Source organism: Macrobrachium rosenbergii, chromosome 5 (genome assembly GCF_040412425.1).
Source record: "Macrobrachium rosenbergii isolate ZJJX-2024 chromosome 5, ASM4041242v1, whole genome shotgun sequence".
In the NCBI taxonomy this organism is placed as follows: Eukaryota; Metazoa; Arthropoda; class Malacostraca; order Decapoda; family Palaemonidae; genus Macrobrachium; species Macrobrachium rosenbergii.
This window is the reverse complement of record NC_089745.1, coordinates 43,562,990-43,577,989: the sequence shown is the minus strand read 5'-3', so window position 1 is coordinate 43,577,989 and position 15,000 is coordinate 43,562,990. Positions and strand designations below refer to the sequence as shown.

The 15,000-nt window shown below is 38.5% G+C and overlaps 1 protein-coding gene across 7 annotated transcripts in view; it reads right to left on the bottom strand.

Annotated features, from left to right (window-relative positions):
• LOC136838735 (uncharacterized) overlaps positions 1–15,000 on the bottom strand; it is a 524,912-nt gene that overhangs the window by 335,211 nt on the left and 174,701 nt on the right. For 3 of the 7 annotated variants that reach the window (XM_067104173.1, XM_067104178.1, XM_067104174.1), the window contains exon 2: positions 419–468. The exons of the other annotated variants lie outside the window; for them this stretch is intronic. The gene's annotated coding sequence lies outside the window, so the exon portion shown is untranslated. The remainder of the gene's footprint in view (positions 1–418; positions 469–15,000) is intronic. 7 annotated transcript variants of the gene reach the window in all.

Here is a 15,000-nt window from a genome sequence, read left to right as displayed (position 1 = left end):
GTGGGTTGTTACATTACTTTTTTTATTAAATATTCTGTTCTCCTGTGACTCTATTTGTGTCGTATTCATTCCTTTTATTTCTTCGTCCTTCCGAACTAGTTATGTGTATATAGCCTACTTTTCCAAACTTCCCTCAGCACTGTTCTATCACATTTAGCATTTTATGAAGTTAAAGACTACTGAGAATGCCCTTATTATGATAAGTCTGTAAATACGTGTATTTACATATTTCATACAGGTATACGAAATATGTAAATATACGTATTTACATATTTCATGCAGGTATACAAAATATGTAAATATACGTATTTACATATTTCATGCAGGTATACAAAATATGTAAATATACGTATTTACATATTTCATACAGGTATACGAAAATGATTAAGCCCTCCCCTTACTCATACAGAAAGCTCACCTGCTTTTTCCAGACTTGAACAGAAACAGAAGACGTCCAGTATACCTCACCTGAAACAATAAGAAAAAAAATTTCAGTCAAATGAAAATTTCCACCGATACCTGTCTTATCAATTACGTTTTCCACGTTTCCTATAACTTTAAGTCATTCAAGAGGCGGAAAAAATCTCCCATTTTCCTCCTCCTAATTTCTTTTCCTTACTTTCAAAGAGACTTACTTAAATATGGTCAAACACTGGCCATCCAAAAGACCTTTGTCACTGTAAGAACAATCCCTACGTGAAATGTAAATATAAAATAGATAATTTTGTAAATTAAACGTAAATTAAATTAGTTTACTTGGGCTTGATTACTTCCTCTATTCTCATATCATAGGATATTCACATATTTTAAAGAAAAAAGGAGAAAAACAAATAATTCTCGTAAAACAATGCTATAATGGAAATCCAAAACGATGATCGCTTTCAACTAATGTAAAATCATTGGAAAATTATCCACTACTTCTGTAGCAACAAAAAACATCTTTCCACAAGCATAAAAAAAAACAAAAGAGGAACAACTGTTGTTTGTAACTGTAGAAAGTGAACATCAAAGCGACACCGCCACCCATTACATTCCCAGGAAAAAAAAAACTCCCCAAAATTCTTCCATCTCAAAGGAAAAACTAGACTCTAGAGCAAAAAGATGGCCCCTTGCAGCACAGAAGGAATCGTGAGAGATGGCTGAGATGGTTGCCAGGGATGCGCAACTTGAAAAAGGTGGAAGGGGAAATGAGGAAGGAAGGAGGAGGAGGGGGAGGGAGGAGAGGGAAGAAGAGAAGGAGAAGGAGGAGGAGGAGGAAGGGAGACTGAGGGAGAGGTAGGGAGAGGGGAAGGAGGAGGAGGAGGAGATGGAAGTTAGCTACTACCACCTCATCCTCCTTCAGGGCGATGAAAACCACAAGCAATAACTGGCAGGATCGGATGACAAGAAGCTTGTTCTTCTTTCTCACTTTGGCCTTTTCGAAGCCCCATAATGCCCCTTTCACTCTCTCTACTGCTCTCTCTTTTTATCTGTCTCGACCTCATATAAAAAAAAAACCCTTGAACGGAAGCCTTGGTATTAGTACTTCCTTACCACTACTATTGGGGAAAATAAATCACGATTTTGCTCTTTAAACTCCTCCTTGGTTCCCCTTCGAGGGAAATTGGAGTAGAAGTGTCTTCAGAGACCCCTCTTATCATGTAACTTGGGGTATAAAACATTTAAGCAGCGTGGGATAGAAAAAAGCCAGCAGTCCGACTGAATAAGATGGATCAAATAGTCTACAGGAGAGGAGGAGAAACTGAAATACATCAGCTGAAAACCGAACGATCAGACCCTTCGCAATTTTTGTTTGTGACCACTTGGTAATAACCATAATGAAAAAACTATTTCATATTTCCAATTTTATATTCTTGCAACAGGGGAACCAAGAGTAAAATACATAGCGGATTAACCGTTCGGAAACTTTTGAAGGAACCACATGGAATTTCAAAGCCGAATCTCAGAATATTTTTCAGGTCTGTTCAGAGAGACCAAATTATTTCGGTCAAGACTCATCTAAAACTGAAATAATGTAATAACATCAGCACTTGGCTTCGCATTCACGAATAACATTTACTCAGCAAAACGACAGCTTAATTACTAGACCAGTCAATTATAACTAAAAAAAATCTCCCCTTGTTTCCCCAGCAATAAACACTCAATTTTACCATTCGAAAGACTAAAAAGAATCATATATTCGTATCTACCAGATAATCCTTCAGTTCCAGAACTCATAGTTTTCTGCAGCAACATTTACAGAGTCCAGATTAACTGGTTTATTATCATGGGCCAATGATCATTCGGGACGAAGAGAAAAAATAGAAATAATAGAAAACATAAAAATAGCTCACGTATAAACATTTGATTTTATGAAATTTAGGCTTTCAAACCAAGTAACGTGGCACTTGCAGCCATTCAGCGCTTTTGATAGCGAAAAGAGGGAGTTGGAGCGGTTGAACAGCAAACAAGTAATATAGTTACAGAGGTTGGACAGCGAGCCTGAAGAAAGGGAGTAGGAACAGACTCTGCAAACACCCTCTGGTAATGCCTACAGTGCACCACGTAAGGTGCATTGACTGCACTACCCGCCTGCGGGCTCACAAATAATGTGCAATTGTTCAATCATACAGCATAGGATTAAGAAGGTCTCTCTCTCTCTCTCTCTCTCTCTCTCTCTCTCTCTCTCTCTCTCTCTCTCTCTCTCTCCTAAAGCGTCTTGAAATTTGCATGACAGATATTTTCTTGTACTGAATTTTTTCCCCTTTAATGTCTAATACTCAGGCTTTCCTAGAGTAGATCAAAATAAGAACAACATTAATGATAACTTCATTTACTATCACAACATTCCTATTTATTTTAGGTCCAGCAAATATTTTTCGTGACACATCATTACCTCCAGAGCAACAACACTGCCCTTATCCGGCCTTCATCAGCCAACCAAGACGTACACGAGAATTTATAACTGTACAAGTTAATGAACTGGTTCGGTCAGCTAACTAAACGCTGGATGACAAGTCCTTTGGCAAACACTTTTGAGAGAGAGAGAGAGAGAGAGAGAGAGAGAGAGAGAGAGAGAGAGAGAGAGAGAGAGAGAGAGAATTAACATTTCTTTGTTTTCACACGGTGTCCAACATAAGCCCTTTACGAGAGAGAGAGAGAGAGAGAGAGAGAGAGAGAGAGAGAGAGAGAGAGAGAGAGAGACTTACTACTTATTTATTTTCCCACGATATCCAGCATAAGCCCCATATTAAAGATAGATAGAGAGAAAGTTAAGTATACCTTAGTTTTACCAGACCACTGAGCTGATTAACAGCTCTCCTAGGGCTGGCCCGAAGGATTAGATTTATTTTACGTGGCTAAGAACCAATTGGTTACTTAGCAACGGGACCTACAGCTTATTGTGGAATCCGAACCACATTAAAGCGAGAAATGAATTTATATCACCAGAAATAAATTCCTCTAACTCTTCATCAGCCGGCCGGGGAATCGAACTCCGGCCTAGCGAGTGCCAGCCCACAGCTCTACCGACTCACCCAACGAAGAGCTTAATAGAGAGAGAGAGAGAGAGAGAGAGAGAGAGAGAGAGCAAAATTAAATCCCGTCACTTTTTAGAAGTCGCATAGTGCAGGACTGACCTCCAAAATCGAGGGGGAAGATGGCCCAGGATGTTGAATAGAGGTGAGCATGAAGTCACAATTTAAGACTGTGTAGAAAAAATGGAAACATCAAAGTTTCAATTTTCCATGTCTAAGTCACTTTCCTTCTTTTTCTGAACTTCTAGATTCTAACTTATCTTCCCTACTTGTTCCTCTCCATCTTTCTATTTCTGCATTTTAAGTCCGGTATCTGGTTTTAATTATTTCATTGCCATTATTCTTTTTCCATCTATCTCCATCCTTTAGTCTCAATCATTTGGTTCTACCTCTAATCTCTGCCGTTCGGTTAACGCTATCATTCTGTTTCCACATCTTATCTCCACCACTGGTTTCCATCTCTTTCTCCACCGTATCCATCCAGTCTCTAACCTTCATTATTCTTTCTCTTCATCTCCTCCATTCGCTTTCCATCTCTTTTTCTCCATCATCACCACCATCATTATCATCATCATCTTGGTTGCCCAATTCTGCGTCTCTCGCATCTCCGCTCAATTTTCCCTAGCAATTGGCGCCGAGGAACGAAAAAAAGACGCTTTCACATGACCTCCAGATAACAGCAACGCCCTCCCCAAACGAGCCAACCAAAATGTAGGTCCTCTTCCACGGTGATGATGATGACCTCCCTCCTCCTTTTCCTCCTTCTCCTTTTCCTCCTCCTCCTCCTCCTATTCCTCATTTTCCTCCTCCTCCTCATTTTCCTCCTCCTTCTCCTCCTCCTTTTCCTCCTTTTCCCCCTCCTCCTCCTTCTTTTCCTCCTTTTCCTCTTCCTCCTCCTCCTCCTTCTTTTCATCGTCCTTCACCTCCTCCCCCTCCTTTTTCATCCTCCTCCAAACGAGCCAGCCAAAATGTAGGTTCTCTTCCACGATGATGATGATGACCTCCCTCCTCCTTTTCCTTTTCCTTCTCCTTCTCCTTTTCCCCGTCTTCCTCCTCCTTTTCCTCCTCCTCCAAATGAGCCAGCCAAAATGTAGGTCCTCTCCCATGGTGATGATGGTGACATTCCCTCCTCCTCCACCTTTTCCTCCTCCTCCTCCTCTTTTCTTTCTCCTCCTCCAAATGAGCCAGCCAAAATGTGGTCCTCTTCCACGATGACGATGATGATGGCGATCTTCCTTCCTCCTTTTCTTCTTCCTCATCCTCCTTTTCCTCCACCTTTTCCTCCTCCTCCACCTCCTTCTACTTTTCCTCTTCCTCCTCCTCCTCCTCCTCCTCCTTTTCCTCCTACTCCTCCTCCTCCTCCTTTTCCTCCTACTCCTCCTCCTCCTCCTCCAAATGAGCCAGCCAAAATGTAGGTCCTCTTCCACAACGATGATGACGATGGTGATCTTCCCTCCTCCTCCTACTCCTTCACCTCATTTTCCTCCTCCTCCTCCTCCAAATAAGCCAGCCAAATGTAGGTCCTCTTCCATGATGATGATAATGAGGACCTTCCCTTCTCCTCCTTTTCCACCTCCTCCTCCTCCTTTTGCTCCTCCTCCTGCTCCTTTTTTTCTCCTCCTCCTTCACCTCCTTTTCCTCCTCCTCCTCCTCCAAATGAACTCTATTCATTTTCCTTCTCCTCCTCCTGTTTTCCTCCTCCTCCTCCTTCATCTCCTTTTCTTCCTCCTCCTCCTCCTCCTCCAAATGAGCCATCCAAAATGTAGGTCCTCTTCCATGATGATGATGATGACCTTCCATCCTCCTTTTCCTCCTCCTTCTCCTTTTCCTCCTCCTCCTCCTTTTCCTCCTCCTCCTACCTACCAATAGGAGCCACTACAACAACGCGAACACTAGCCCGCCCCCCCTCCCCTTGAACTCGAGGGAACTTCCTCAAAACCAGCAAACAAAAACCTCGAAAAAAGTTAAAGAGAAAACGAAAACTTTAAAATCCTTCGCGCCCTCTCCCTTCTCCATACCTTTTAAAGTCCATAACTCACCTGCTGGCCGAGTCACCTGAATTTCAGCGTGTAAATCAACCGGGCCAATTTACCTGTGCAGACTGCCCAGACAAGCAACAAAAAAAAAGGAAGAAAAAATAAAGAATGATAAAAAAAACCACCGGGGTATATATTAACCTTATAAGTCAAGAATTGGCCGGTTGAATGGTACGCGCAGAGGGACAAGGTCGGCGATGGTACACCCACTGAATACCAACAAGGAGCGGCGAAGTTTCACCCCGTTCGACGCGAGGCGGAAAAAGCCTCTTAATCGCCTTCAGAAACTCAATACCTCATCTTCTGACTTCATTTTCAACGAGATACCTACGGTCGAAAACGCCATGGGTCGATAACTTCCCTCCAAAGGCTTTTAATTAACTATATCTATTAAATAATAAATGAAATACACATAAATAATGGTCGTTACTTCAACATTTTCCTCGCTATGCAACGGAACGCAGCTGGGGTTCCACCTCGGGGAGCAGGAGGGTAGGTGTCGGGGGGGGGGGGGAGTAGGGGAGCGGGATGGGGTGGGGAAGGCTGAGCAGGAGAATAAACAGGTGGGAGATAGATGCAGCGGACAGGAGACAAGAAGGGATGAGGAAGGGGAAGATGGCGTTGGGTGGAGTAAAGGAGAGAGAGAGAGAGAGAGAGAGAGAGAGAGAGAGAGAGAGAGAGGAAGTGCGTTAGGTGTGAATGGTGGAGTACAGTAAAAACAAACACGGGACTACTGTAACATAATTTTATCATCATCTAAATAAAGCAACCTCGATGACTAGAATGCGGTTGGACAGAAAATCCTGTGCGTTTCTAAGAAGTCCCTTTAAGTTGGAAGGAAACGAAAAGAAATTAGCGGTTAACTGAGTACCATCACTTGAAATTATGAAGAATGATAGTGATATACCTAAGCTATTATATTATACACATATTACAGCCATTTTCAGAAAATCTGAGTCGACTGCTAGTAAACATTACTTACCTAAATAATAAAAATTATGAATGGAGAGAGAGAGAGAGAGAGAGAGAGAGAGAGAGAGAGAGAGAGAGAGAGAGAGAGAGAGAGAGAGGAAAAGTATAAAACGTATGATGACCGAAAGAAGTAAAATGATAACAGATTTGATTATGTAATAACTAAACAAAAAGGGGCCAGACTCACGAAAAAATGCAACCCGTCAAGAAACGACTTTAAAACATGAGTACCTGGACCTTGGACCAGGTAGTGGGTTTAGCTATGGATTCAGGGGATTTCCACAATCAACACCAAATGCATCTACACACATTTTCAGCTATTTACCCATAGAGAAAAGTCGGAGATATTACAGTCAAAATGGGAACAATGAGAGACACTACAAAGAGAAAAAGGCTGTATGTTACTGCACAGAGATTCCTTCTTTATTAATAACAAACAAACAAACATATTATAGAACAAATATAAACAAATAAATATATATATATATATATATATATATATATATATATATATATATATATATATATATATATCCATGTTTGTGTTTATGATCACAAATCTTTTACTAAAAAGTAACAAAGACTAAACTGATTTGCAGATACATGAATAAAGTGTATTATCACTGGACCGGAAAATCAATTAATTTTGTAGAACAAACGAAATAAATAAAAAAAAATAAGGAAGTTCATCTCAGCAAACAACTTGATAGGAAAAAAAAGCTGTCAGTCTGGTTTGAGAACTTTAAAATGAGAACCATCTAATTCTAGTACTATACGAACTCACGATTTTTCCTGTGTTGTTTAAAGACAACGTGATCATGCACTTTCATGAGAGAGAGAGAGAGAGAGAGAGAGAGAGAGAGAGAGAGAGAGAGAGAGGACATAATTTTATCCTTCCATACTCCACAGAGAAATTATTTCTAACTGGTTCTGTAATAATCGTGATATTCAACACCCCATAATACGAAATCACATATTTTCTAAAACTTCGAAAAATATAAATAACTTATTTTTCTATAGACTAAAGATTCACAAAACAAATACACTACTTAGGATAAGAGGTGTGTAAGATTATCTACACATGCGTAAGTTCATGTGTAGATGTACCACAGGGATGAAGTAAAATAATTCCAGAACTAAACATATACTACATACATATATATATATATATATATATGTATATATATATATATATATATATATATATATATATATATATATATATATATATATATATATATATATATATGTGTGTGTGTGTGTGTGTGTGTGCATGTATGTATATATATATATATATATATATATATATATATATATATATATATATATATATATATATATATATATATATATATATGTGTGTGTGTGTGTGTGTATATATATATATATATATACATGTGTGTGTGCGTGTTAAAGTAAGACTGTAAACCAGAGATTTCACGAAATCCTGAAATTTTTAGGGACTTTGTGAAATCACCAATTCACTAAGGGACATTTGATCCCCGAGAGGCTAGTACTAAACATGGCGAAACAGTGATTCATCTCCACTGTTTCGCTGTGTTCAGTAGTAGCCCCTCCGGGATCAAAATTTGATCTCCCTAAGTGCATTTGATCACATTTGATCCCCGAGGGCTAGTACTAAACACAGCGAAACATTGTAGATGATTCACTGTTTCACCGTGTTTACTACTAGCCCCTCGGGATCTTTAATGTTCCAAAGTGAATTGGTGATTTCACCGTGCACAGTACTAGCTCCTCGGGGATCAAATGTCCCTAAGTGCATTTGATTACATTTGATCCCCAAGGGGCTAGCACTAAACACGGCGAAATGATGAATCACTGTTTCGCCGTGTTTAGTACTAGCCCCTCGGGGATCAAATGTTCCAAAGTGAATTGGTGATTTCACGAATTCCCTGAAAATTTCAGGGATTTAGTGAAATCCCTGGTTTCAAAATCTTACAGTAAAACACACACATACACACATATACACATATATATACACATATGTATACACTCTTACAAGTATGTATGTTTGGCGTGATCGCCAGTACACAAACATTGCAAGAAAGTGCAATCCAAGTCCAGTCAAACCATAACATAAACACTATCAAACTATTCCCTCGAACATCAAACTACGCATGCGTGCAAATAAACGTTCGAAGAGCATCGGATATCCAATATCACAAAGGAACGAAAGGTCGCGTATGCAACGCATCAATCTTCGTTAACTTATCGTACAAATCATACAAACATCTTCGTCACTGAGCAACGCATTAAAACGCAAAGTAATCGACTGACGAAAACCTTTTAATCTTTCTTTCTTGAAATATTCAGCTGAAAACTATAATGGACAGTCAACAGGCTTTAGACTCAAGTAGGCTCCAAAGGGAAATCAACATGCAGAAAAACAAAAGTAATAATAAAAGATGATAAATAAAAGGAAAGAACATTAAATAAAACCGATACACCTGAATTCAGAAGGCGTCAGCAGAAAGCAAAAATGAATTTGCTCCTTACTTAAACATTTGGAGGTCGGAAATCTCCACAACTGCACTAAGCAAAATATACTAAATTTCAACTGTTGCCAACATAGTAGAACTCACAGCAAACTGAGTATTATTAAAACTGATGATACTAGAAAACTACCTCATCGGATACTGATGCCAAGATCTTGTCAACTCCTAAACCCACTCATTCACCAACTATTTCACTTTTTTCTAGCATTCCCAATTTGGTATCTTAAGTACATTATGTTTCCTTATTCCGTCACATTGTATCTTTGCATGGTCACATTCCTATTGGAATACTTGGTTATATCCCTGTTTTACTAAAATATCACATTCCCTTTTCCTGCAGTTTGTCCCTTCCATCAAACCTCTCCCGTTCTTAAAAATGCCAAAATGAACAATATCACCGTAATGCTTGTAATATTCTGTCCAGCTAATCATAAATTTCCCGGCAATTCTTTATCAGCAAAGCAGCAATCATAACGATAACGACTCTTGCATCAGAAAGAAACACCTTACTGTTGGCCTTTTCGACGCGGGCGCCGTTTACCGAGCGAATAAACACGTTCGTCGACTGGTCCGAGAGGTCAATTGTCAGCCACTTTCCAAAGCAAACATACAGCGAGCGTCCGTCCGGCACATGTGAGACTATTTGTCCGCTTGCGGACTGTTTGCTGTCTGTGTTTGCAGCTTGAAGAGAAGTGTGTGTGTTGTTTAATGGCTTTTGCCTTTTTGCTTTTCTTCTCCTGCCTTTGCTTATGTGTACTATTTCGTCTTCACCTCCCCCCGCCTTCTGAAGACAGAGGAAATTTTATGTGGCCTGGATGGGGTGACTGTAAATAAAGGAGGCATTGACTCGAGAGAGAACTGGATAAATATCGAATGAGGGAACTGAGGAAGAAATACGCTGAGAAGTGGAAATGAATTACAGTAAAACAACAATAAAAAATTAAGAAAGATCTTTGTCTCCTATCCTGTAAATAAAAAAAAATAGTATCAAATATATTATTCTAATTTATAATAAAATAAATGTTAATGGCCTTTAATTCGCCCGTGCTTACTCTTGGCCGAGAAAATCACCTATCTAGCCTACCATTTCATTGTACGCACCAACCAGCGCTACCATTTCGACCATATCAAACAACTTTAGAACAACAAAGCTAAATAAAGGCTAGAACCCTCCAAACAACAGTTAAACAACGAATGAAAGCTGTAAAAACAACAACGCTATTCATTCTGGCAAAGCAAATCTCCTTCGGAGCATAGCATCCCGTATTTGCAATCTTGAGGATAAACTGTTCATTGACTTTTTAATCTGTTCATTGACTGCTACTACAAAAAGCTGTGGAATTCTCTACCTGTTTCTGTTTTTCATTGGAATTAACAATCTACTCTTTTTCTCCCATGTCTCCCACATGAACCAACCGTTTTTCATTTCCTTTTAAGCCTAGGCTTCAAAAAGGCTACTCTTTCCGACGGCCTTTCAAAAATATCATTGTTACAACAAGGTGAAGAAAGCTGTGGGATTTTTCTCGCTGCTTCTGTTCTTCCTTAGATATACGACCTATTCTTTTTCTCCCACGCCTCCCACATGAACCAGCCATAATTCATTTCCTTTACTCTTTCCGACAGCCTCACAAAAATACCATTACAACAAGCTGAAGTAAGCTGTGGAATTCTCTAGCTTCTGTCCTTCCTCGGATATTACAATATAGTCTTTTTCTCCAATGCCTTCCACATGATTCAACCATTTTTCATTTCCCTTTTAAGTCAAGGCTTCAAAAAAGCTACTCTTTCCGACGGCCTCACAAAAATATCATTGTTACAACAAGCTGAAGAAAGCTGTGGCATTCTCTAGCTTCTTCTGTCCTTCCTTAGGTTTGACAATCTAGTCTTTTTCTCCCATGCCTTCCACATGATTCAACCATTTTTCATTTTCCTTTTAAGCCAAGGTTTCAAAAAGACTACTCTTTCCGACTGCCTCACAAAAATATCATTGTTACAAGCTGAAGTAAAAATTCACTCTTCAGCCATGGAGGAGTAATTGACCTTAGCGAATGATTGTAGATGATTTAATGAGGGAAAGAAAAGATGAAAGATAATTGTACGTTATTCCAAAAGCTCTGGTTAACATACACAACGAAAACCGACCACATCCTACTTCGAGCGTGAGGAGAAAATTATGAGATTTAATTGACAGTGGAAAAATATGATTCGCGGTTCCCACTTATAAATACTCCATTTTATAATTTTTTTTTTTTTTTTTTTGCAGTCGTCCCATAAATAAAACTAATGATGGTGATGCAGGCTGACATAAATATAGCACGACAGCGATTATAATAATAATATTTATAAAAGAACAGACGTGGTTTTATAACAATAGAACGATTACAATTGTGAACAAGAGTCCTTGGGTACATTGAGTTTCAACGAATAATTCAGACATTTTCAAATGGTGTTTTCCTAGATTTACACAATTTATGTTAAAATTTAAATATATAAATAACAGAAATACATAAACAATAGAAATACATAAACTGCAAATCAAGACAAGATCCAAAAACAAGACTTGAATGAGTGAAGCTAAATATAACTACAAATGATGATGATTATTATTATTACGAGCTTGATGGCGCGCGCTACTCTGCGCTGGAGACCGGTGCTGCCCATCATGTCTCCCCTACCCTCCCAATTCCCCACCTAGCTCACCCTCACCCAGGTTTGTGTCATGTCTCCTTTACCCTCCTGATCCCCTACCTACCCCGCCCCCATCCGGTGCGGACAAACAGATTTGCAGGAGGAGGGTGGATGTGTTACTCTCCCCTACCCTCCCGATCCCCTACCTACCCCGCCCCCACCCAGGGCGGACAAACAAGAAAGATCCACTTGATTTTACTATCTATTATTATTATTATTATTATTATTATTATTATTATTATTATTATTATTATTATCGCTGTTGCTGTTGTAGCGATACAGGGAAAATACATAACACCTCAATCGGGAAATGACAACAACGAACTCAACCAAACTGATGGCAATACCGCCAACTGAACGCACCCAGTCCAAATCTCGTACAGAGCGGATGGCTATATGTTCAATAACCTATCATCGTTATTCCAAAGAAAATAAAAAAAAAAATTCTACTTACCCCAAACTGACAATTCCCAGGTCACAGGTAAATATTGCCCTGGATCTACGAGACGTATTAAGCCACTACCCGGTTCAGTGACTTTAAAAATGCCCTGGGTATCTCGATGGATATAATAACAATATAGTAATACAGACATACCATTAGAGCTTCCTCTGAGAAGCGTAAGTGATATAATAGATTAATATGTACGTTCATTTGGCCGTAAATTTTAAACTTCTTTTTTGTAATGGATTGCTTTTGGGGATAATTACTCTGGGAATGGGGGTATAGGTTGTAAATAACAAACACACATAAAGAGAGAGAGAGAGAGAGAGAGAGAGAGAGAGAGAGAGAGAGAGAGAGAGAGAGAAAAAACACTAACTAGCAACTTCCTGTCAGTGCAAAGATTTGCCCATTACTTTCACAACATAATTAACTCGAAAATTCATTCTCTCTCTCTCTCTCTCTCTCTCTCTCTCTCTCTCTCTCTCTCTCTCTCTCTATTCAACAAGTATAGTCTTTCACATAAATAACTTTTGTCAAAAAACAAGAATAACAAGTTTAATAGATCATAATATTTATTATTTTATTAATTAAAAACGCATACACACACACACACACACACACACACACACACACACACACACACACACATATATATATATATATATATATATATATATATATATATATATATATATATATATATATATATATATATATATATATATATATGTATATATATGTGTGTGTGTGTGTGTCTTTGTGCGTGCGTGTGACAAACAAAAATAGCATCAGAGGACACACGCATGAACACACATAAATTTACAAGACCTTTGTCACTTCTCCAGCAGAACCAAAAATATAACAGCTAACAAAATAAAATAATCATAAATACTAAAAAAATGAGACATACAAAGTAAGAACACAAAAGATCCCGATTTCCCACAATAAGACATAGACACAGAGTAGGGGGAAAATACGAGAGAGAGAGAGAGAGAGAGAGAGAGAGAGAGAGAGATTCGATTTTCCACAGTAAGACATAGACTAGGAGGAGGAGGAAGCGACGAGAGAGAGAGAGAGAGAGAGAGAGAGAGAGAGAGAGAGAGAGAGAGAGAGAAAGATCCCGATTTCCCACAATAAGACAGACACGGAGTAAGGGGAAGCTACGAGAGAGAGAGAGAGAGAGAGAGAGAGAGAGAGAGAGAGAGAGAGAGAGAGAGAGGCATAAGTTGCGTGAGGGAACTGCACGGGAGAGATAATAAGCTTCGTGTCTCCAGTTCCAGTGGCAGTCATGAAAATCCAGGGGAATCGTGTATGACTACTGCATGATTTTTCCAGAGTCGCCGTTTTGCCCTGTCCCTCTCTCTCTCTCTCTCTCTCTCTCTCTCTCTCTCTCTCTCTCTCTCTCGTCGCTATTTCTCTCCCTATTTCATCTTATTTTGCGCGTATTTATTTCTTGTTTCTGTTTCCGTTCCCTCGTTTATACTTGCCAAGCCAGCGTCTAATGTCTTTCTTTTTTTTTGCACTTTTTGCTTGTCCACTGAGCCAGAGTAATACAGACTGTCTCACTCTGTCTGTCTGTCTGTCTCTCGCTCTTTCACAACACACACACACCCATATATATATATATATATATATATATATATATATATATATATATATATATATATATATATATATATATATATATATATATATTATATATATATATATATATATATATATTTAAGTGAACCACAAGGTGATAGACAGTTGGTGGAATACAGTTTGTGCTAGGGTTATACTATAACGATGGTGTTTATAATAATTATGACGTTTGTGTTATATTATATTAAATTTTTAACTAGATTTATTTAAATTTGATATTTTTTCTTTTCAGATAACCGATAATGGTAAATAATCTAAATACTGATTCGAGATATTAAAACACAAAGAGACTTGTACGAAGTTGTGTAGATTGTGATGGACAGCAGTTTGTGCACCTGCATCAATCAAATTTTCTCAGTGTCTTTGTATTGTATTATTGTATACAATAAAATTTACTTGTAAATACAACAATTGGTTATTAAAAACTTAATTGTATTAGTTAATATAACTGTGTCTGTAACCTCAAAATAAATGTTATCATCCACTGTCCACTTACTTTTGGTTCACCCTACCTACAGTATATATATATATATATATATATATATATATATATATATATATATATATATATATATATATATATATATATATATATATATATAACTTACCTACACGTTTGCAAGCAATTACTTAAAGCACTACTCTCATGAAATTCTCCACAATTTACAGACGCTACTGCACCGATCCTTCGGCTGCTCTGTGCAAATCAAGAAGTCGTGAACACGAAAGTCAACCGGTTATCAAGACAAAATCCTTTTGTATGACGTCGGTTTGTCACCAGTCCACCATTCACGAAAGAAAGCCGCTAATACTTTCCTTGGCGCTGATAGCTTTGACTTTATACATCTATTTAAACATGACGCTGTGTATTCTCGAACGACAATAGTTCCATCGCTGATGACTGTCTCTTAAGAGGCTCTAACGATTGGTTTCCCCTTAATGCTTTGATTCACATGGAGTCGTGTACAAGGAACGAACAGTACAGGCTCACGTTCAAAGATAACAATCAGTTTCACACGTCGTCAGCTGCACTTCAATTAGATATGTCTTTCTTCGCAGGTTAGTTTTCTCTTACCTCCCCATTCTTTTCGACTCACTCTACATGTACATCATTCAGCAGCCTGCAGACGCAAAAAAAAGTCATTCTTTGAAAGTTCGTATTACTCTAATGCATCATTTCCTTTGTA